This window comes from Emys orbicularis, chromosome 2 (genome assembly GCF_028017835.1).
Source record: "Emys orbicularis isolate rEmyOrb1 chromosome 2, rEmyOrb1.hap1, whole genome shotgun sequence".
Taxonomy (NCBI): Eukaryota; Metazoa; Chordata; order Testudines; family Emydidae; genus Emys; species Emys orbicularis.
This window is the reverse complement of record NC_088684.1, coordinates 196,460,699-196,484,828: the sequence shown is the minus strand read 5'-3', so window position 1 is coordinate 196,484,828 and position 24,130 is coordinate 196,460,699. Positions and strand designations below refer to the sequence as shown.

The following is a 24,130-nucleotide window of genomic DNA, read 5'->3' as shown; positions in this document are numbered from 1 at the left end:
ACCCCGGCACCGACCCTGGGCAGCGGGGCATGCCGCACGCCCAAGGCTTCAAGGCTTGTGCCACGTGCCGCAAGCCTATGCCATTGAGTGATCCACACGAATCGTGTCTCCGTTGCCTGGGGGAAGCACACCAAAAGGAGCGCTGCAAGATCTGTAAGGCTTTCAAGCCCAGGACTAAGAAAGAGAGAGACTTTCGCCTTAAGCAGCTGCTCATGGAGTCGGCGTTACAGCCCTCCACTTCTACGGTACCGTCAACCTCGGTGCGGAGTGCCCCGGCATCGGTTCGGGATCCGATGCCGGCGGGGCAACCTAAGCCTACGGCACCGGCTCAGAGGGAACACCCCCGGCACCGGTCCTCTTCGCTGGCTAAGCCGAAGGGCCAACCCAAGGCCCGAGGACGTTCCCCGCACAAGAGGGTAGCGCCCGCGAAGACCGCAAGTGCCACTAAAGCCGTTGCAGTCCCAACACAGATCCCGGTGCCAGTGGCTCCGGCGCCGAAAGGCCCGTCGAGCCCTGGGATAGGCGCATCAAGTGAGGAGGAAGGGCTGGAGGAACTGTTGGAACAGCCCTCCACCCCGGACACATTTGAGGCAGCAAAGGACCTCATTGAATTGTCCGCTGAAGGCACCCTCCGCGCTAAGGACATTCCGCTGAGACTGCCGTCCAAAGGCAAGCCGGCGATGATGCGCCCATCATGGTCGCCATCTCGGCACCGTTCGCGGCGCCAATCCCGGTCGAGCTCCGCCTCGGTGGACTCCCGGCTTCCCTCCGCGCAGCGGGCCGCACAACCGTCGGGCCCCAGCAGACGCGAGGCACCGGCCCAGCAGCCCTGCTCGAGCAGGCACCGGGACGTTTCGGTCGCGCGATCCCTGAGACCGTCCTCCCGCAGCCGCTCCCGGTCCCGGGGCCACCGGTACCGATCCAGGTCCAGGTCGGCATGGCGCTACTCCCGGTCCCGGTCACGAAGGCACCGCTCTCCAACCCCGGACCGGCACCGCCCCACGGCACCGCCGTGGCCCTCTAGATCACCGTCCATAGTTTCGGAGGTGGACTCGGGCCATTCCAGCAAATATGCCCACAGAGCGCAGGCCAGTAGGGAGCACGAAGCCTCTTGGCAACCACAGTGGGGCCACCCAGGGCAATGGCCATTCTGGACCCCTTGGGCCTACCATCAACAAGGCCCCCCGTCCAGAACCTCGAGATCGGGCCCCTCAGGACACCGGTCCCGCTCCCCACGGTGGCGCCCACCCTCCCGCAGGGAGTCCACGGTATCCAGGCCGCCAGAAAGGGAAAGGGCCGACTCGGCACCGAGCCCGGCACCGTCTCAGGCCCACGTCAGAGAACGCACTCCGGAGGAGCGCCCTGCTGATGAGGAGTTACAGGAGGAAGAGGACGCACAAAAGGCCATGGCCTCCTCCTCCTCACCAGACGAAGCCGTGGCGGGCACAACAGTGTCTGGTCCTCCCCCGATTGACCATCGGGCACACCAGGACCTGCTCCGCTGAATAGCCCTCAATTTGGGGTTTCAGGCAGAGGAAACCGTAGAGCAGGAAGACCCTATGGTCGACATTCTAAGCCCGGAAGGCCCCTCCAGGATTGCGCTCCCGCTCATAAAAACGGTCCAATCTAATTACAAGACCGTATGGCAAACACCAGCCTCCGCGACGCCTACGGCAAAGGGCGTAGAGAGGAAATACTTCGCCCCATCCAAGGGGCTTGATTTCCTATTCTCCCACCCAACCCCATGTTCGCTGGTCGTCTCCGCGGTCAACGAACGGGAGCGACATGGCCAACAGGCCCCGGCCCCCAAGGCCAAGGAGGCAAAACGCTTGGACTTATTTGGGAGAAAGGTCTACTCGTCCGGAGGCCTCCACCTGCGGATCGCGAACCAACAAGCGATCCTGAACAGGCACAATTTCAACTCCTGGGCATCGGTGTCCAAGTTCAAGGAAGCCTTGCCTCAGGGCTCGCAACCCGAGTTTGCTGCCTTAGTAGACGAAGGGAAGGCGGTGGCCAAAACCTCCTTACAGGCCTCACTTGACTCCGCTGACGCAGCCGCTAGGACAATTGCGTCAGGAGTGGTAATGAGACGCTCGGCATGGCTGCAGGCTTCCGGCCTTCCCCCAGAGGTGCAAAACACCCTCCAAGACCTTCCATTCGAGGGTTCAGGCTTGTTTTCGGACCAAACGGATGCCAGACTACACAGCCTTAAGGACTCTCGAGCTACCCTCAAGTCGTTGGGGATGCACACCCCAGTGACGCAGAGGAAGCCCTTCAAGCCCCAACCTCCACAGAGGCAGTACCACCCTCGTCCTAGACAGGAGCCGTACCGCAGGAGGGGCAGGGATAACAGGCGTAGACGCAACAACACGCCCAACCAAGGCCAAAATCAGGGCCAAAACAAACCGCAGCCGGGAAACAAACAAGGGTTTTGAAGCTGCGATCGAGGACAGTGTACCAACCTCTGTTCCGGATCCCCCCCTGTGTTTCAGGGACCGCCTGTCCCGTTTTTACCGTGCTTGGTCACGTATAACATCGGACCGCTGGGTCCTACACACGGTGGAGGCAGGATACACCCTTCAGTTCTCCTAAACCTTAGACCTGGTCGTGACTATCCCGGCTCAGGTGTCGAACGCCCTCCGTTGGTGGCTCGATCGGCAGCAGGTTTGCGCGGGAGTCCCTTTCGCCGCCCCACAGCCCGTTCTGACGTTAGTAACAGACGCGTCGGACCTGGGTTGGGGGGCGCACCTGGGGGACCTGCGCACTCAAGGCTTGTGGTCCAGGGAAGAAAAGTTGCTTCATATCAACCTGAAGGAGCTAAGGGCGGTTCGCCTCGCCTGCCAAACCTTTCACGCTACCATAAGAGGCCACAGCGTGTCGGTTCTGACGGACAACACTACCGCCATGTTCTACATAAACAAACAGGGCGGGTCCCGGTCCTCTCCCCTCTGTCACGAGGCACTCCGCCTCTGGGACTTGTGCATAGCCCATTCAGTCCACTTACTAGCGACATATCTCCTGGGGGTCCAAAACGGACTAGCGGACCACCTCAGCCGGTCCTATCTCATGCACGAGTGGACGTTGAAGCAGGACGTCCTGCGTTCAATCTTCCGGAGGTGGGGGTTTCCCCAGGTGGATCTCTTCGCCACCGAGGACAACAGCCAATGCCCCCAGTTTTGTTCATTCCAGAACCGCAGTCCGGGCTCATTGGCAGATGCCTTCGCAATCCCGTGGGGCGGGAGCCTGGGGTATGCCTTCCCCCCATTCCCGCTCATCCACAGGGTCCTCCTCAAAACCCGAGGGACAAGGCGACAATCATCCTTATTGCCCCGGCGTGGCCACGTCAGCACTGGTTCACGTCCCTGTTGGAACTGTCCGTGTCCACTCCGATAACCCTCCCCCTCCATCATGACCTCATCACACAAGACCGAGGTCGCCTGCTCCACCCGAACCTACCGTCGCTGCATCTCACGGCGTGGTTTCTCTCTGGCTAAACGATAGGGAGCACGGGTGCTCTCATGAGGTCCAGCAAGTCCTCCTTGGTAGTAGAAAGCCCTCCACAAGAGCGACCTACCTTGCCAAATGGAAACGGTTCTCCCACTGGTGTGAGCCTCACCACATCCAGCCTCTGCAGGCCTCAATCCCAATAATTCTAGACTACTTGCTACACCTCAAGCATCAAGGGCTCGCCCCCGCCTCAATTAAGGTGCATCTGGCTGCCATATCGCCGTTCCACCCTGGGGAGTTGGGGGTTTCGGTGTTCTCCAACCCCACAGTAGTCCGATTCCTCAAGGGGTTGGAGAGGGTGTTTCCCTACTCGCGCCCACCGGTCCCCACGTGGAACCTCAACCTGGTCCTCACTAAGCTCATGGGGCCGCCCTTTGAACCCCTAGCCTCTTGCTCCCTCCTGCACCTCTCATGGAAGGTAGCGTTTCTCGTGGCCATCACATCGGCTAGGAGGGTATCGGAATTGAGAGCCCTCACTTTGGAACCTCCTTATACAGTTTTTTATAAGGATAAGGTGCAACTGAGGCCGCACCCCAAATTCCTTCCAAAAGTGGTCACGCACTTTCATATGGGGCAGGACATTTGTTTACCGGTGTTCTTCCCCAAGCCCCATACGGACCCCAGCCACCGCAGCCTGCATACCCTGGATGTCCGTCGGGCCTTGGCGTTTTATCTAGACCGCACCAGGCCATTCCGCAAATCGACTCAGCTGTTTATTGCCATTGCAGAGCGAATGAGAGGCCAACCTATTTCGACGCAACGCTTGTCGGCATGGATTGTGCTTTGCATACGCACGTGCTACGAGCTCGCCAACGTACCAGCCCCGGAGATCAGGGCTCACTCAACTAGGGCCCAAGCGTCCTCGGCGGCCTTCTTGGCACAGGTTTCGCTCCAGGAAATCTGCAAAGCAGCCACCTGGTCGTCGGTGCATACGTTCACAGCCCACTACGCGATCCATCATCAGACCAGAGAGGATGCGGTTGTCGGCAGGGCTGTGCTTCAATCAGTTATTCCTTGACTCCTACCCTTCTCCAATGGTAAGCTTGTGAGTCACCTAATGTGTAATGGACGTGAACAATCACTCGAAGAAGAAAAAACGGTTACTTACCTTCTGTAACTGTTGTTCTTCGAGATGTGTTGTTCATGTCCATTACACTTCCCACCCTCCTTCCCCTCTGTCGGAGTCACCGGCAAGAAGGAACCGAGGGAGGGTCGGGCCGGCAGGGATATATATACGCTAGAGCGGGGCGCCGCTCTGGCGGGAGGGGAGACCCTGCAGGCCTGACGGGAGCCGCTGAGGGGAAAAGTTTCCGACGTTCGTGCACGCGGCGCGCGCACACCTAATGTGTAATGGACGTGAACAACACATCTCGAAGAACAACAGTTACAGAAGGTAAGTAACCGTTTTTTCTTTGTTTTTCAAACTGTGACAAAGTACCTACAAGCAACAATCCACACAGAAATATGGGGCTAGTTTTGGTTAATGGTGCCCATCTGAAATTTGGGTATACAGTTTCTTTCCACAGCTCAGTCTGGCCGAGGATAACTATACTGCAGATTGGGCAGCACTTTAATTAATTTGTACTAACCTGGTCACATGAATGGGTCTGCAGACAATTGGAATTATATTTACCTTTATTATTACAGTATGAAAAAAGCAAATAGGTAACTACCCACTGAGCATTTTGAGATTACTGCTCATATTTTGTGCTGTGCACTTTAAAAATATCAGGGAGAAAGTGATACTGTGAATCACTGTTCTCATTTGTTTCTGCCTTGGACTTCATCTGCCTTTCTTTTTTAATTAGAAAAAAGTACCGTACATATATTAGCGATGTATGTGTTGGTCAGAGTTAAGGCTGACTATAAAATATGTGTAGTGAATTCTTGCCTGACAATTTTGTTATTGACCAAAATATATAAACGTAAAAGTAAGAGAATAGTCAAATTTACTTTAGCTAATGGTTTCTATACTTTGTAATGCTTAGGGATTTTTTTAAAATTAATCATTGTGTTCTTGTTGCATAGGTTATGTAAGGTTAAATAATGACAAACACAACCTTAGATATAAATTTAATGATGGTGTATCTAGGAATTGTATTAGCCACTGTGCAAACTTCATTAATTTCTCATTGAGGTTGATTGTGTAATTATTATCTTACATAAACTACTTAAAATATGATTAATCAAGAAAACCTAAGCATTGCAAAGTATGGAAATTACTAGTTAGGACAATTCATATAAATCTTCCATTCTTACAGTTTGTACATTCAGCAGATAATACTGACATTAAAATTCACCTTGCATATTTAACAAACAACCTTAATTCTGCCTCACAATACACATATATCCAGCATATCATTAATGATTAATATGTTGAGTTTTTCAGCTAAAGTGGGAAAAGGGATCTAAGATTTTAAAATTTATGAGGTCAGAAGGGTGGGAAAGCCACTGTGAACCTGAGCCCTTTCATAGAATACCAGGGTTGGAAGGGACTTCAGGAGGTTATCTAGTCCAACCCCCTGCTCAAAACAGGACCAATCCCCAGACAGATTTTTACCCCAGTTCCCTAAATGTCCCCCTCAAGGATTGAACTCACAACTCTGGGTTTAGCAGGCCAATGCTCAAACCACTGAGCTATCCCTGCCCCCCTTTTAAGGATCAGAGAGCCCTTTTGGTTTTAAATGAATAAAAGACATTTCTTCATTGCCGCCCAGAAATTTGAGATTCTGCTGCAGAGAGGAGGAACTCCACACTATGGAAGTAGCATAGACTCTTGAAGCATGTATGAACAGATAAGCTCCACAAACTGACTACTCTGCAGAATTCCTAACTGGGGAGATTGGGTCCCTGTGGCGTTAGGATTGATGGAGGGCAATGGGAGCTGACTGGGAAAGTCAGCACCTTGGAGAAACTAACAGAGCCCTAGGAATTAGAGAGAGCTCCTTTTTAGCGCCTTCAAGTAAAATCACAGTTTCAACTGCTGTAATTGACCCCAGTTTTAAGCAGAGATAAGCTGCACCCATGCAAACCATGGTTCACAGTGGTTTTGCTTGGCTATGCTAGGAATTTGCACTTGTAGCTAGCCACCAGTGGCTGAACTGCCCCCTCCCCTCAGCCCACTCCCCTAAACAAGCTTTAAATGCCTTTGTTGCCCGCCCAAGGGGCTCGAGGGGACAACAGTGGTCCGTGGCCCGGTGTGCTTGGCACCAATAAAGACACCGAGGGGAGAAAGCAAGCCAAGTTTATTTCAGAGCTCTGAAATGGCACTAGGAGACCAGCATGTCTCAAATCCAGTGCAACAAATACAAACAAATTTTACCTTTTATACTCCAAACTGTTTACATACATCTCTTTGTCTGGCTGTTCCCCCTTACCCCTCCCTTCCAGACAACTGTTACAATAAGCTCTACATAAGCTTGTGAGAAAACTTTCCCAGTCTCTGCGACCTTGGGTTAGACATCTGCAAACTAACTACCCCTCCTTCCCCTCCTCCTTATCTCTATTATTTCTGCTAGTGTGAGTGAAACTGCAGCCATCTGCTAGAAACGCTGACCAATACATTTCTGCTTCAGCCTGCTTCAGAGCATGTAAGCAGTTAGCACATAAGTAGGTGAGAGTTCACAAGATGGAGTTTGGGGGTTCAGATAGGCCCAGAGCAAAAGAGTTTCATTGGCACTTTTGGCCTTCCGCTCTCCCGAGTTACCTGGTAGCTATGCCTAGTGAACCCCAACACCTTCATCTGTGGTAACTGAACCAAAAAAAATGTTGGTGAAAATGTGGCCCTGGTGTAAGCACATTGAAGTCACTGGAGTTTACATTAAGAATGAACTGGTCCAATAGGTCCTTTAGTAAGCCACCCTACTCAAGCTTGCGTTATTTTACCTTTAAACAAACTTGCCTTAGTGATATCAAAGCCAGAACTTCGGAGTAGTTGCAACACTTACTAATACTAAATATGCTCATACAAAAGCAGCAACTTAGGAAGCAAACTTACTGCCAACAGTGGACAATCTTTTCTCTCCCCCACACACTACAGGTCTTAAAGATAGTGAGTTATGATAGTATGTTCTCTGCTGTTGCTGCCACTCTGAACAAAATTGTCTATGGTAGGACCCATATTCGCTACATTTGGGAGAGGGGAGAGAAACAACCATTTTGAAAATATGATCACTATTTATCCTGGGCTCTTATACAATAGAAAGCCTGAGGGTTGAATGGATGTGTTAGGCAGAATCTGTAATGTACAAAAATTCTGCAATTTAATCATTATTTGGCTTTCTACTGTTGCATCTTCCATTATATCTAATGCAAGAAGAATTGCAGTGGAGTATTAGATTAACTTAAATTAGTCAAGACTTATGATGATTCTCATTCTTATATCTCCTCTCCAGGTAGGAGAACTCTGATGGTTTAATACTGTGCTTCTTACTCAGGCAAAACTCCCTCTCACTTTAATGAGACTTTTGCTTGAGCCAGGAGTGCAGTATCAGGCTTAGAGTTTGTGTCAAAACAAAACAAAAAACCAGCTGGACTTCATGTTGAAGTAAAATGTTAGCCATGTGGTGCAAGCAGCATACCAAGTGTACCATGACTTGCAGGCAAGTACTGTAGGTGCTTCAGCAGCAAGGCCTTGTAGGTGTTAGCCCTAGTGGGTCCCAGTAACCACTCAGACACATGGTTAAGTGAAAGGGTATTTTACTAGGGCTGGCAGGAAAAGGAAAGTTTGCAAATACCCTAGGTACGGAAGCTTAAATAGCTACAGTTCAAGTGAGCAATAGCAGTGAATGTTTGGGTCTCTGGGCGTCTAATCAAGAGTCAGGGCTCTTCAGGCCTAATGCCTGGGGTGCCCTCTCCAGTCCAGTCTCTATTCAAGCAACTAGGGGATTGCAGGTTTTCAATTCCAGCTCAGTTAGTATCTATCACTGGGGGCCTCTCTGTACTGGCGTGTTGCCCAGCCATTGCTGCTCTCCCATAAATCCCACACAAACCTGCACCCAGCTGTCATGTCCAGCTAGGGTGACCAGGTGTCCAGTTTTCGACCGGAACACCCGGTTGAAAAGGGACCCTGGCGGCTCTGGTCAGCACTGCCAACCGGGCCATTACAAGTCCAGTCGGCAGTGCTCCAGAGCTCAGGCAGGCTAGACCCTACTTGTCCTGGCACCGCAAACCACGCTGTGCCCCAGAAGCGGCCATCAGGTCTGGCTCCTAGGCGGGGGGACCACGAAGCTCCTTGTGTTGCTCCCACCCCAAGCACTGGCTCTGCACTCCCATTAGCCAGGAACTGCAGCCAATGGGAGCTGCAGGGGCGGTGCCTGCGGGCGGGAGCAGCGCGCGCAGAGCCGCCTGCTGCGTCTCCACCTTGGAGCCAGACCTAGGAGACTGCCTTAGCCCCCCCGCTGTGCCGCTGACCTGGAGACGCTGGAGGTAAGCCCACACCCCAACCCTGCACCGCAACCCCCTGCCCCAGTCCACAGCCCCCTCCAAGCCCAGAGCCCCCTCCTGCACCCCAAACCCCTTATCCCTGGCCTCACCCCAGAGCATGCACCCCCAGACAGAGCCCTCACCCCCCCGCCCTAGCCTGAGCCTCTTCTCACACCCTGAACCTCTCATTTCTGGCCCCACCCAGAACCCACACCCCCAGTTAGAGCCCTCACCCCCTCCCATACCCCCAGACAGAGCCCTCACCCACCCTGCTCCCCAAACTCCTGCCCCATCCCTGAGCCTCTTTTCACACCCTAAACCCCTCATTTCTGGCCCCACCCAGAACCCACACCCCCAGTTAGAGCCCTCACCCCCTCTCATACCCCAACCCCCTGTCCCAGCCCAGTGAAAGTGAGTGAGGGTGGGGGAGAGCGAGCCACCGAGAGAGGGGAAAACGTAGTGAGTGGGAGGCAGGGCCTCAGGGCAGGGCCTCAGGCCTGGAGGCGCCTTTGGGAAGGGGTTGGGGCTATGGTGTTCAGTTTTGTGGAATTAGAAAGTTGGCAACCCTATGTCTAGCAGTCACAGTCTGATCCTTGCTAAAGGCTTGACAGGACACACACATTTAACAAGGAAGTAAATTAAATCTTAAATCATGGAAAATAACACTGAATTTCCAAACAGATTTAAAATGCACCAATAAGTTTCTGAGCATCTTGGAATCTAGACAATGTTAAAATATGAAATGAAGTGTATGTTTAGATTATTACTTATAGATTTACATAAAGCCCCTCACAAGTATTGGCACTACAAAAATATGTACAGGATTTTTGTCATCCACCATTGAATAGAGGTGGTTCTTTTGAGTCAAAGAGGGTGTGAAGAATGACCTTTGCAGTTGAAGTTGGATAGGTCAGAATCTAATTGCTCTGGTTGAAATTTGTCAAGTACACACAGGTTAAAATGCCTGTAGTTTTGAGACTGTTGTATTCTAGCTATAGTCCTTACTTTCCTTTACAGTCAACCTTTAAAGATGCAGTACGTTTAACAGAAATATTTCACCACGTTTCCTCTGGCAGAAATGAATAAACAAGGGTTTGTCTAACTTTTGAACACCAGAGCAGAAATTGATCCAATCTGCAGCAAAAAAAATGTTGCAACTCCACAGAGATCCTTATAGCAGCAGCAGAAGAAACTTCATTATTATATTTGTCCTGCTCCCTCTGGAACATTTTTCCTGATTAGTAATATTTAGCCTTTTCATCTTTGAAAAGCTTTACAAACTGTAACCAATCTCTGCTAGAGAGTCTTGTGATTTGCATTCTTATGGGCTTTATTAATGGTTGTAGGATCTGATCTCCTGGCTCCTTTCCCCACAAATTCTACTGGGTGAAAACGCACTGACAAGACTGATGGAATGCTATTTCAGCATCAAAAATGGCAGCTGCGGGTGCAAGATAAACACCACTGAAATATTAGGATTTATTTAGGTTTCTCATAGAGTGAAAGGGTAGAAGGGACCATTGTAATCACGTAATCTGACCTTCTGTATAACACAGGCCATAAAGCTTTTCTGAAATAATTTCTGTTTAACTTAGAGCATATCTTTTAGGGAAAAAAATCTAATCTTAATTAAAAATTGGCAATGATGGAGAGAATCTACCTTAACCTTTGGTAAATTGTTTACTGAACCTGAAGCTATAGCCCAGGGGTTGGCAACCTACGGCACGCGTGCCAAAGGTGGCAAGCGTGCCGATTTTTGATGGCACACGGGGCGGGCTGAGCCACTCAGCCCGCCACCGCTCTGGGGTTCCCGCTGCTGGCCCCTTGCCAGCTGGGGTCCCACCGCTGGTCCCACTCAGCCCCCGCTGCTGGCCTGGGTGAAGGAACCCCAGACTGGCAGCGGGCTGGGACCCCAGCTGGCAGCAGCCAACAGCCGAAACCCCAGAGTGGCGGCTAGCTGAGCCATTCAGCCCGCCACCGCTCTGGGGTTTCCACCGCCGGCTCCTGCCAGCGGGGGTCCCACAGCTGGTCCCACTCAGCGCCGGCTGCCGGCCTGGGGTTCCTTCACCCAGGCTGGCAGCGGGCTGCAGGGCTGGCTCTAGCTTTTTTGCTGCCCCAAGCAGCAAAAAAAAGCGCTGCCCCCGAGCCCCCCCCAGCCGAGCGCTGCAGGAACCCCACCCCAGAGCGCTGCCCCCCGCGCCGCCCCCCCCGCCGAGCGCCGCACGCCGGACCCCCCCCCCAGCCAGCGCCGAGCCGCCCCCCCCCCGCCGAGCGCCACGCCGCTGGAGCCCGCCCCCGCCCACTGCCGAGCGCCGCCGGAACCCCCCTTCCAGCGCCGCGCCCACGCCGCCCCCCCGCCGAGCGCCGCGTGCCAGAGCCCGCTCCCGCCGACTGCCGCGCGCCGGAGCCCGCCCCCCCGTGCCGAGCGCCGCCGGAAACCCCCCCCCCCCAGCGCGAGCCCCGCGCTGCCCCCCCGCCGAGCGCTGCCCCCCGGAGCCCGCCCCCGCCGAGCGCGGCTCCCCCTGCCGAGCGCTGCCGGAGCGCCCCCCCCCCCCATGGAATGCCGAGCCGCGCTCCTCCCGCCGCCCCTTACCAGGTGCCGCCCCAAGCACGTGCTTGGGTGCCTGGTGCCTGGAGCCGGCCCTGGCGGGCTGAGACCCCAGCTGGCAGGAGCCAGCGGTGGAAAGCCCGCTGCCGCTCTGGGGTTTCGGCTGCCGGCTCCTGCCAGCTGAGGTCACAGCCTGCTGCCAGTCTGTGGTTCCTTCACCCAGGCCAGCAGCAGGTGCTGAGTGGGACCAGCGGCGGGACCCCGGCTGGCAAGGGGCCAGCAGCGGGAACCCCAGAGTGGCGGCAGGCTGAGCAGCTCCCATAGACATTCATCAGTTGTCAGCAAGAAATTGCATTTTAAAAGTATGCGATAAAACCTCTTTCAACTGGATTACTTCCAACGGGATTATTTTTCTAGGAGACTATCTCATCAACACGAGTAACTCCTTCTACAGGTGTTATGCCCTGAACAAAAGACTCTGACCTGATTTATGCCGATGTAAATCAGGAGTCACTCCAATGTAGTCACACCAGCTGGAGAATTGGAATTAGGCCTAGCGAACACAGAAGAAGGGATGTTTCCCAAAGAAAAAGAGAGAGAAAAATAACAACAAAACACAAGACCAGGCACCATCTTGAGGGAGAAGTCAGCACAAATGAGTTCATAAAATGCAAAGCAAATGAGTTGTATAAACTAACAGTGTGGTAGGAGAGAGTTTCACTTAGAGAGAACCTATCATAAATCACTCAACACTCAGTTTTGCGGTGCAATTTAAGAAAATATTTTTCATATCCTACTACCTGCTACTCTCTTTTCCACATGGATAGGTGTTTGTACATACAGCAGTTTTGCAGAATTCTACTCTTCTAGGGCAAGTAGGTTTTTTAAATATCAGATATATCCTTATTATTTTTGGTCAAACTTTATAATAAGGCTAAGTATTACAATGCAGTTACATAGCAATTACAATAAGGTTTTGCTTTTCAGTATGCATTACTACTGATTCATATGATCAGAAGCTGACTAGATGCTTGATTTACTTCGTACCATCCCATTGGTGTTCTTAATACATATTCTGTTGGAAGCCACGTATGGAAAATACAGTGTACTAACACTGTGACTTTTCTCAATGCAGTTTATAATTACATTGTAATTACACTGTGTTTTTTCCTATGTAATTAGTTAGCTTTTAAGGTTTGATCATTTTATCCATTGTCCTGAGAAGAGGTGGGCAACAAGTGTGTTGCTTGGGCTGCTAAGTTTCATGACAGCTCAGTCTTGCCAGGCTGCTGAGATTGCATACAAGACAGAGAATGACAGCTTGGAGTAGGGTGTCTTATGGTCCTATTGCCCTGAATTGAGGATGTTTTCGGTACAGACCTTCTAAAAAATGTTGAAATGTATTACCGGCACGCGAAGCCTTAAATTAGAGTGCACACATGAAGACTCGGCACACCACTGCTGAAAGGTTGCCGACCCCTGCTATAGCCCCTTTCTGTGCATAGACAAATATATTAATAATTATGCTGGTAATTAAAAGAATACAAAACAACAATTAGCAATCAAAAACATCAAGCGGATACTACCCAGGTGCACAACCAGAATTTTCCTAAGGAGGGTGCCCAGAACTCACTCTCCCCCTGTTAAAGCCCCAGCCACTCCCCATCCCATGGCCCTTAGTGCCAGGGCCCCATGTTCTCCCTGCTGGACCCATGCTGTCCCCGCTGCACACTTCCCTCCTGCTGCCCCAGACACAGCCCTGGGTTTTTTCTCCCCCATATCATCCTGCACCCAGCTCAAAGCTCTTCCCACTGCACCCAGCCCTACAATCTCCCCATCCTATGCTGAGCCCTGAGTTTTTACCCAGAAAGGCAGTCGGTCTGAAAAGCCCCATTCCCATCAGGATCCAGGCAGTTTTGGGTGTCCCAGACCCCGTGCTCCTTTTGCCTCTCTACATCTCAAGGAAGCACCAAAAGCCCAAATCCAGTTCTCCCACCTTTCTGGGCACTGGGGATACCCAATACCCTCTCCTCTGCCTCTCTCTGGAGGGGATAGGAATGCCTGGTGCCCATCGGAACCAGAAGGACTGCAAAGGTGTGGGGAAAGTGCAAGCAGGCACACGGGGTCCAATACCACTCAAATTAGGCCCAGCCATCGCTCTCTCCTGACAAAGAGGTGGCCAGGCCAAATTTCTCATTCCAGCCAGGAGGGTGTCCTGGGTCTCCTCCTTCCCCCTCCTCTTCATTGCACCACTGACACTACCTCAAGGATTTATTTCAGTGTACCACAGTATTCCTGGTTAGTCATGTTGTAGATCCAATCCAATATATCTCATGAAAAATCTAGATAATCTGTCTATGCTTCTCATGTTGTTACATCATCTTTCACCCCTCCCACTAAGAAGACATTGACAAATACAGAACAAAATTACTTGGCATCTTATGAAAATGCACAGTTTGCTGAAAAGCCAAATGGGGAGTGTGACTGCTAGTCATGTCAGTCACCCCATCTGTGTGGCAGTCTCAGATAATACTTGCCCCTCCCAGATGTTGCACATCCTTTCAAATTCTAACACGAGTGATTATATACTTAAATCTGTGACAGCCAGTGAAACTGTGAGTAGGGCTAGCTGCTTAAAGTAATAATTGACCCTCAGACTAGTGTTGTTGAACCAAGTTTCATATTTCAGCAATATTACCAGTAGGTCTCTGCTGGATAGAGGCCTGACTGATGATACTGGAATGCAGACTGACCTGACCATTGTCTTTCTGTAAACATTACGTTGTGTGTTGTTTGGAGTTCTTTTTCTTAGGCCAATTTTGAGATGTAGGCCAGATCTCCTCTTGATACATATATTTTATCTTTTGGATAAGATTGACTGAGATTTTTTTTGTGGTTTTGTAACCTGTGAGAGAGACATACTTGTATTTTGTGTAAGTTTTGGTTTTGGTTCTCAATGGAGATGCACAGGGCCGGCTCTGGCTTTTTTGCCGCCTCAGGCAAAAAAGCCACCCGCCGCCCTCCCCCCCCCCCCCAGCACAGCAGGGGAGGGCGCCGAGGCTGGCCACGGGCCCGCAATCCCCGACCGGCCGGAGCGCCGGGGGGAGGGCGGAGAGCCCCCGGCGGCCAGAGCGCCGGGGGGAGGGCGGCGAGCCCGGCCAGGGCCCTCCGCTCTCCCCGACCGACTGGAGCGCTGGGGGGAGGGCGGCGAGCCCGCTGCGGCTCCGCTCTCCCCGGTGGCCGGAGCGCCGCGGGGAGGGCGGCGAGCCCAGTCGCGGCCCCGCTCTCGGGCTGGAGCGCCCCGCCGCGCCGCCCCCCTCCAGGCGGCGCCCCAAGCACATGCTTGGTGGGCTGGTGCCTGGAGCCGGCCCTGGAGATGCAGTATATGAATGTCTGAAGAACTGATCGCAGGTGATATATCAATGTGGAAGCTGAGATGTGTCATGAGTTGAGTGAATATTTCCTGGAAGACGATATTAGGATACAATCAACCAGGTGGGATTTATGGTGCCAGGATCTCCTCCAGAGGATATAGGTCACTATGGAATTTTCCAGCAAGCTTCCCTCTTATCTTGTCAGCACTATTTCTTTAAGAAGAAGAGGTAGTCATGCTTGAATCAGTACACAGCAACAGAACTTAGAATAAATAGGCTTTCTGCAGCCCACTGTAAGTAGTTATCAGTTCCTAGGCTGGTCTCTGTTAGCCAGTCCCTCTGGCCAGTCCCAGATGTTCTTCTTCCTATAAAAGAAGACAAATTCCTCAACAGGTTTACAAAGCCAGTTAATTATCCTGGTAATTTTTTTCTTCCTTAATCTGTAGTAGAATATTTATTCCTATCTAATTTATTCTCTTAGGAGGATCAAGCCTTGTGTAAGAGGATCCAGCTGCAGTCTTTCTGGCTTCCCAGTGTCCACACTAATCCCTTCTTACTGCTTGGGTGCCTGTGAAGTGTATAAATTGCATCACCATTGTCCCTGTTCTGTTGGTCCAATCATGGACCAATTGTGCATTAGATTGGTCAACATGTAGCCCTTGGGACCCTGTAGCCAGGAAGTGAGGTGTTCAGTTGGGGGTTGGGCAATTATGACTCCCTCCCTGCTGTCTGAAAATTACATGCCCACCCACTCATATATAGAGCAGTTGGAGAACAGCTGGTTTTGATACAAGTTTATGTAGCTGTGGTGGTAGTGATACTGTTTTTGTGTTGCACTAAATTCTGCACTTCTCTGTTTGAAGGGCAATATGGGGTACAGGTTATTTATTTTCTGAGCTTCTGCAATGCCTGTTTCCAACTCGGTATTTGCATAGGTTGTTCTTCCTGGGGAGAGGTGGATTTTATTTCTCAAATCTGTAACTAGGAGACTGTGTGCGTGAAACACACCTGGTGAAGATGGGAGGGATGGGGTGGGTTGGCCTAGTGATAGTTCTGCTCCCTGCCAATGGAGAATCTTTTTGTGATTTCTGATGGCAATTAATTAACATAGGCTGGGTGGACCCTGTGATCTTTCAAATCCAAGGATTATGTATCAGAGGGGTAGCCGTGTTAGTCTGAATCTGTAAAAAGCAACAGAGGGTCCTGTGGCACCTTTAAGACTAACAGAAGTATTGGAGCATAAGCTTTCGTGGGTGAATGCCCACTTCATCAGACGCAAGATGAAGTGGGCATTCACCCACGAAAACTTATGCTCCAAGAATTATGTAGGTGATCCTTCGGTTTGTCATGGCTAGAAAGGGAGGTATGTGTTTTGGTGATTGGCTCTGACCGGGTTTTAAGAATACTTTTGTAATAGCCTGGTATTTAGTTTATGCATTCAATAAAAGTCATGGTCTATCTGCCATTCTCTATTGACATTTATGATTATCCTTGTTTTGGGATATTCCCAGTAATGGAATATTATTCTAGTCAAAGCTTTCAGTTAGGAAAGGTGTTTGGAAATCTGCCCTACCGGGTAATATGTCCAAAGGGCTGGACTTGGAAATGCAGCTCAACTATGCACACCACAGGTCATAGTGGGAAGTCTTTAAATGACTTCCACTCCCTTTACTTCTGCCACTTGCTCTGTGCAAGGCTGGTTCTTCTCCGCTGGGCTAATGCAGCTTGTAGGTTCTAATTTACACCAAGCTAAAACAGCCACAAAGACCCAAAAACACAGCTGAGGACGACCCCAGCAATGCCCCTTTTCATCTGGTGATCCTCGCTTTCCTCCTCTATACCAACAGTCTAGGGGTATGATTGTGTTGGCTGTACCTTATTAGAGGATCACTGGAGTGATTCTCCCCAGCTTTAGTGCCTGATTATGATGTCAGTGTAGTGCAAAATGGCCACAATGTACCAGAGAATGTGGCCCATATTGTGTTCTTGCAGATCAGCAATGATTGCCTTACAGTGTTCATAAGAATTAGACAGAGGTCCAGATCCTCAACTTGTGTAAATCAGCATAACATAAAAGTCCCCAGTGCTGCTGCTTTTTATCATCAGATAGTTTTCTTCTCTTTTCTTGTTTTTGTGTGTTTTTGTTTTGTTTTGTTCTGCAGAGATGCACTGAGATGAAAAAAGAAGTCACTCAATTCAGTCCTTTTGCAGTTCCTTTAATTGAGCTTCCTTAATGCTGTTATAACAGATAGTTTATAGTTTTCCAAGTTTCTGGTCTTGATCGCACATCACACACTGAAGACCTGATTCTGTTCTCAGTTACACAGGTGTAAATGGATTGGATTTCAGTGAATTTGTTTTGGATTTGCACCAGTCTAAGAGAGATCGGAGTCTATTTTCCTTTCTACTTTCTATTAACTTGTGTAACTCCAATTGTTCTTTTTCTCTTGAGTACACGCACAGCCACACTGAAAAAAATTATATTTAATGATGCCAAAAAAATATAATGGAACATTTTAACTGTGCATAATACCTGCATATATCAGATACAGCTTAACTATCATTTAGCCTCTGACTAACGTGGTGTTGCCTGAAAAACAAATAATCTAAGACTTTGTTTCCCTCTCACCATTCTGGAGTTCACTGGGCCTTTTGATAGAATTGCATTGTCTTTACTTAAATTTTGTTAGACACCAAGTTGCAGACACCATGGAAATTAAAAATAAAAACAAAAAAACCTACTACTAATCACTGGCAGCTATGAGAACAGTCGCTTTGTTTTATTGATTAGTGGTTTCTGTGGGCAGGTGAGCCAATCAGTGCAACTAAGAATACTGAATGCCAGTTAACCTCCTGCATTGTCTAGCTTTGAATCTGATAGTTACTATTTTTGAGGAAGAGACTTCATTTTTTTTTTTTAATTTAAAAAAAAAGTATTCCAGGAAAATAGACACCAAATGCCATCTGCATATGAAATCAGCCTGTCATTAATTTACAGATTAAAAACAAATAATCTAGAAATAAGCACCCCATAGCAAAGTGTTGACAAAAGCTCTAGTGGGGGGAGGGAGTATCACAAGAACTTTTGGGGGGTCTCTTTGACAAAAAATAGCACTTGCATTATACTTCAAAGGGCAACCGAATTTTTTACATAAAATGCAGAATGAGTTCTACTCACATATTCAGAGTATAATTTCAAATATTTTATTTCATTCTTGGGCCACATCTCAGCTCCGAGTAATACATAAAATATTTGTAATTGTATGTTGAATGTAAGTATTTGTTAATTCCTCACTATACCGTGAATATGAATGTATGTTCCTTAGACTGCCTGGCTATTAAATGTCCTAATTTAAATGGTTCCAGCTATGCTATGAAGTTAGAATATCAGTGATGTGGGGGGGAGTAACTTTTGTTGACACCTTGGCAGAGCTATTGCTTTCCATCTGTTGGTAACTTCCAATCAACTAAAAGTGACATTTAACCTCAAGGAACCTGAACTAAACCCTCTTTACTGAACCCCAGACTTTGTGAAAATTTAAATCAAGATCAGGACCTGGATCCAGATTTCCAGCTCCTTCCAATTTCTAACAGGCCAGAATGAAACTCTTGACCCAGACTCCCCTGAACTATGGGGAAAATTCGGGTTTGTTCCATATCTGACCTTTGCAGCACGAGCCCATCTCTTTTTTTCCAGAAGGGTTAGAAACTTAATTTAAAAACAATAAGATACTGAGTGAGTGTGGTGGTGGTAGTGGGGGGGGGGAGGGGAAAAGCAAAACAAAATAAAATACAGAAAGATCTTGAAAATGATAGAATATGTATCTCTATTAGATTTTCAGTTTGTTTCTGAGCATAGCTAAACATTCATTTAAAGAGAGGATATCCAAATTACATTTTGTATGCAGTCTAAATATGTATATATTCTTCTTGTCGGAAAGAAAATCTATAAAGCATTGTCCAAACAATGTGTGCACTTGTTACTTGGCCTTTCTCAGTGACAGCACTGCTGTCAGTCCTGGTTATAGAACTTGATTTAGTTTTTATTTCATTGTGGACAGGATCAGTAAGTAGATCATGTTCTAATACTGGAAGTCTGGAAGGTGAAAACATTTGTTTTTATTGTTTGTGTTGCAGTAACACTCACAAGGCACTAAATGGTTTCCAGGAATATAGTAAAGTACAGTCCCTGTCCCAAAGAACTGGGATTTTCAAAGTTGCCGTAGAGATTTAAATGCCCAAGTGCCAATAAAATTACTGGAACTTGGGCACCTGTATCTCCTGGGCAGTCACATAGTCAAAGAAGACAAACGCTATATGAAGAATGGAGGAGAGAAATATAACAAAGCCTTATGTGCAAGACATATAGATAGATATAGATATGACTGTGTTTTAACCCTCTCCCACACCCTTTGTATGTTTTTGTATAATATAATCTAAATGTCAACTATACACATTTTACCTTGCTGTTACTAGCTGAAAGTTTCTTGTTGGCATCATGGTAGTAGTGGATCTTGATGTGGGATTTGAATGAAAAGTTGGTCAAAGCCTTATGAGCAAGTTCAAGGAGGATGTGCAATACATAAAGGGAAGGTGTGGAAATTGCACAACAAAGATGGAGAAGCAGACCCATGGTAAAATACTGAGAGGCCCTTGGGGGTGAGGATTTGTGTATGTAATTACCTTCTTCCAGAATTATTATTATCCTTATTATTTATTTGTATTGCAATAACACCTGTAGGCCCCAATCAGGTTCAATGTCCTTTTATGCTAGGCACTGTACAAACACATAACAAAAAGACAGTCCCTGCTTTAAAGGTTTTACATGATGAGCAAGCAGCATGGAGAGCACCAAAGTATCAATGAGACAGTTATGATTGTCATCTATTCAAATTTATGGGACTTTGGCAAAAATTAGAATCCAAAATTGATCAAGCCCGAGTGTAGAATGTTGTCATGGAAGACTAAAGAGAGCTTGTTTTATGTGGTCAGTTGTACTGACTCTATTGTGATGCAAATGTTTTCAGCTGCTGTGATATAAGGCTTTAGCGCTCTGAAACTGTTTTGGACTACTCCAGCAATGGTTTTGTTAGGAAACTCCAAACCTTCTAACACCTATCCTTCTCCAACAGGGGGCAAAAGCTAACAATTTCTTTTTAAAACACTATTCAGTACAACTCTAGTTGGGCATCTACTAACTAGTGACTTTAGACAACTGCCTCCATTGAATTTTACCTTGAGTAAGCTGATTGCAAATATTCATTTGAATGATTTTCAATCTCAATGGAATAGTAAATCTGCATTTTTGGACAGTCTCGACTGTCTGAACAGATGAAGTTTAATATATGGAGATATACCTATCTCATAGAACTGAAAGGGACCTTGAAAGGTCATCAAGTCCAGTCCCCTGCCTTCACTGGCAAGACCAATTTTTTTGCCCCAGATCCCTAAATGGCCCCCTCAAGGATTGAACTCACAATCTTGGGTTTAGCAGGCTAATGCTCAAACCACTGAGCTATCCCTCCCCCCAAAGTTACTCAGTGGAAAACAATTTCTGCTTCACTAGAACCACCAGAGGGCAGTCTGAAAAGAATGGGAATTTTGGAGATCCCTGTAGTGAAATCCTTTTGTGCTTTAGTGTTACAGTAAAATGAAGTTTAACTAGATTAGACATAATAATAATAGTGTTTAAATTAGTCAGACATAAAAACAGCTTCATTATTAATAATTTAGCATTTTTTTTCTGTTTTTAATCAAGCAGTGAGTGGGTTGACTTTGAGAATGTTTTTAAATGATACATTTCCTTCCTGAAAACGTCCCTAAATGATTCTGGAATAATACATTATCTGCTGTAGTAGATTGCTGGGCCTAATCATGCAGTCAACACTCAGTCTTTACTGAGGTGAAACTCCTAATGATGTTAATGGGGCATTGCCTGAATAAAGATAGACTATGGGCTGCAGAATTTGACCTGCTGTTTTTATTAGTATTTGAATATTCATCGTGTGATCATTCTTCTTTTGGCTAAATTCTTTCCTTTGTACCACAAAACATCGCTGACTTCACTGGGCTTGCGTGAATTCAGCTAAGGGCAGAGTTTGTCTTTTTTGTTATTAACCTTGGGTTAATTTAATATTCAAAGCAGAAGAGTAATATCACTGGCTTGAGCCAGAGGTAGCCAGGGCATAAAGTGCACCTGGAGAAAGGGGTTGAAGACCCAGAAAATTCTACAACTCCACCAGGATTGCTAAGGAGCCACATTTTAGTGTTGCCTGGGGAAAAGGTCTCTGTGATTGGCTCCCCCTCCCCACTCCCCTGCCTCTTAAGGCAGAGAAGCCATTGGGAGCTGCTGAGTTCTGCCCCCCCCCCTTGCCCTCCTAGGAGTTGAAGCCCTTCTCACATGAGGAGAGGAGAGATAAGGGAGCAGAAAGAGCCCAGCAGCTCAAGGCAACTTTTCCTCCTTCTCCCCTCCTGTGAGCATTGGCTCCTCTGCTTCTCTCCCGCTTTGCAACACCCAGCCTGGAAAGGGGGATGAAAAACAACTAGAACTGAAGAAAGATCAAAGGTGAGGCTGGGGCAAGGGGGGACGCTGGAGGGGGCAGAAGTCATGGAGGGGCAAAATTGATTACAGGATAGGCAGATGTGGTGATACTTTCATTTCTGTCAAAAATAGATCCTCCACTTTTAGCACTGGATGCTGTGTGCACAAGCTTCCCCACACAGCCCTCCAGTGCACCTCTACTCTAAACAGCCACATGTTCTGCCATGGCAGGTTTTGGGTCCTTGCTAAGGAGAAGTGATACCAATCTTCCAGATAGTTTAATGGTATTAACAAATAGGGAACTAGACTGAAACAGCCCAAAGGTTTTCCTCAACATCAACCACCATTTCAAACCCAGCTGAAGAAAGCATCAAGTATCAAGCTTGCATGGCCAAAGGATAGACAGGATGACTTACTTTTTTCCATCTCTAGATTCTATGATGCATCATAGGAATTTGTCCAATCATTTGAGGTGTTGGAAATTTTATCATTGGCTCCAGTTGGAGCAGTATCTGTACATTGTAAGCAGACCAGGGTTGTACACAACACTTCTCTCTCTTATTCAGCACAACTATTTTTATCTTCATTTTGACCATAAACAAAATAAAGAACAAAATGGACAACACATCCCCAATTACATGGATATATTAAAGAGAAGAAACGAGGTTGAGCTATGGGAGTTTGAGCCTAGAAATAAATAATTCAAGGTTCTGTTCCCACCTCTGCTACTGTTTTGCTATGCAACATTGGAACAGTCTCTTATTTTATCTGTCTTGTGTTCCTGTTATCTGTAAAATAAGGTTAATTATAGTAATGACATATGGATGTTTGAGGCTCGATGAGTTATCCATAGTGCTTTGAGATCCCTGATAGAAAGGGCTACATAAGTACAAAGCAATCATCATTATTCTATAGTGCCTTTGCAGAGTAAAAAGGTAGGTTGGTGGTTGTTTTTTCTTTTAAGAACAGAACTAGGTGAAGGGGTAAAATGATCAAATATTTCAAGTGTTGATCTCTGGGTATCTTTCAAGGTTTCATCATATTACTGTATATCTCCAATATAGCATACCCATAATACTTTTTAGAGAGGAACAGATATGAGCTTGTACTATGAACAAGGAAATCTGACAAGAATGCAGTCCATGATAGGCACCACCCTCCTACCTCCAAAGGATTATATATACGATGTTCTTTGATCGATAGGAGAATGTGACTAGAACTGTGTAATTTTCACAGCTATTGTGGTTTAATGAAAAAGTTTAAAATTGGCCATTTGGTATGTAAAATATATTTAAAAGTGGAAAACATAGAATTGAAACTTTCTACCAGTGTTTCATTTCTTTACATGAGTAGGGAAGGGAGGAGGGGAACAGAGAGGTGAGGATGGCAACTTGATTGGACTAATCTGGACTGTTCTTGGGCTTTCTGAGGCTATCATCAAGGAGTATTGGGGGAAAAGGAGAAGGAAACCACAGGGGGCCAGATCCTTAGCTGGTGTAAATAAGCATAGCTCCTTTGAAGTAAACAGAACAATACTGATTTACATCAGCTGAAGATCTGGGCCTTTATTTCTTTAAGAATATATTGAATAATTTCTAATGCCTTCATAAAGTATTGTTTGGTTGATCCTGGCTGTTAAAATGTGTGTTTAGGAAATATGAAGTTGCCCTGTAATAATTGCCTCCCCCCCCCCCCCCCCCGGAAATAAAATACAACTGCAATCATGAGCAGTTGTTTCCTCCACATCCTATTGTTATACCCAAAGGAATAATTTTCCCTGTAAAAATATATTTTTGCTGTATCACAGGCTGTCAAGTAGGCTCCACTTTGATTGAAAAAAGGAACTACTTTCAGAATGCAACCACTGCAACCTCAAAGGCTTTGTGTGGATTGTTGCGGGGGGGAGTGGCCCTTTTAGTGTCCTTGTCCTGGGGGGGTTGGAGAAGGGAGATGGTCAGGAACAGGTGAGGCATTACCTGAGTAGGTGGGTGGGCCAGTAAGGCTCAGGTAAGCTATTGGCCCTATGCACCTGGAGGAGGGTATATAAACCTTGCCCCTCCAGCTTGAACCCCCTCTCACACCTGCATTCTCACCTCTGTGATTAGCATAAGGTTTGGGACTGCTGTTGGCATTGCACCAGTCACCTTTTTGGGATTAGGAAGAACTTTATTTGCCTTACTGCCAGATTGGGGTGGGTTTCACAGCTGCTCAGGGACCTGGTTGGGTCAGTCAGGTAGTACTGTGGTTCAAGATCTGACAATTTTGCAGGTGACAGGTGTCTAGTACAGGTACTCGTTCCATAGGGGGTCAGGTTCCCTAAGAAATCAGAGCTGGAAGTGGACTTAGGAGGAAGGCATCCCCTGAAGAAACTGGGAAATAGGGTTAGGGTTCCTATGTTAGGTACAGAGAAGATAAAACCCTCTTTCCCCAGCCCTTTAACCCTCAGAGTAGGAGAAGGTGCTTGATCCCAGCAACAGGCTGGGGACCAGTTGTCTAAGGCTAAAGGCAGCCCTCCACCACGTGGAAACAATTAAGGAAGGAATCGTGACCTGCACTGTACATGTTATTACTGGACGATTCCCAGATGAGCTAGTAGAGTTGCAACTTAATTAAACTACATCCCTTGCATTTTGTCTTTCTTCCCACATAGCCAGGACACTGTCTTTGGTAACAGGAAAAGTGCAGCTTTGAGTTCTAACATCCACGGAAGTTAACAATGCTCTTGCTTTCTCTGCT

At 47.8% G+C, this 24,130-nt stretch overlaps 1 protein-coding gene across 1 annotated transcript in view; it reads left to right on the top strand.

Annotated features, from left to right (window-relative positions):
• CNTNAP2 (contactin associated protein 2) overlaps positions 1-24,130 on the top strand; it is a 1,144,465-nt gene that overhangs the window by 496,361 nt on the left and 623,974 nt on the right. The gene's annotated exons all lie outside the window — the stretch shown is intronic.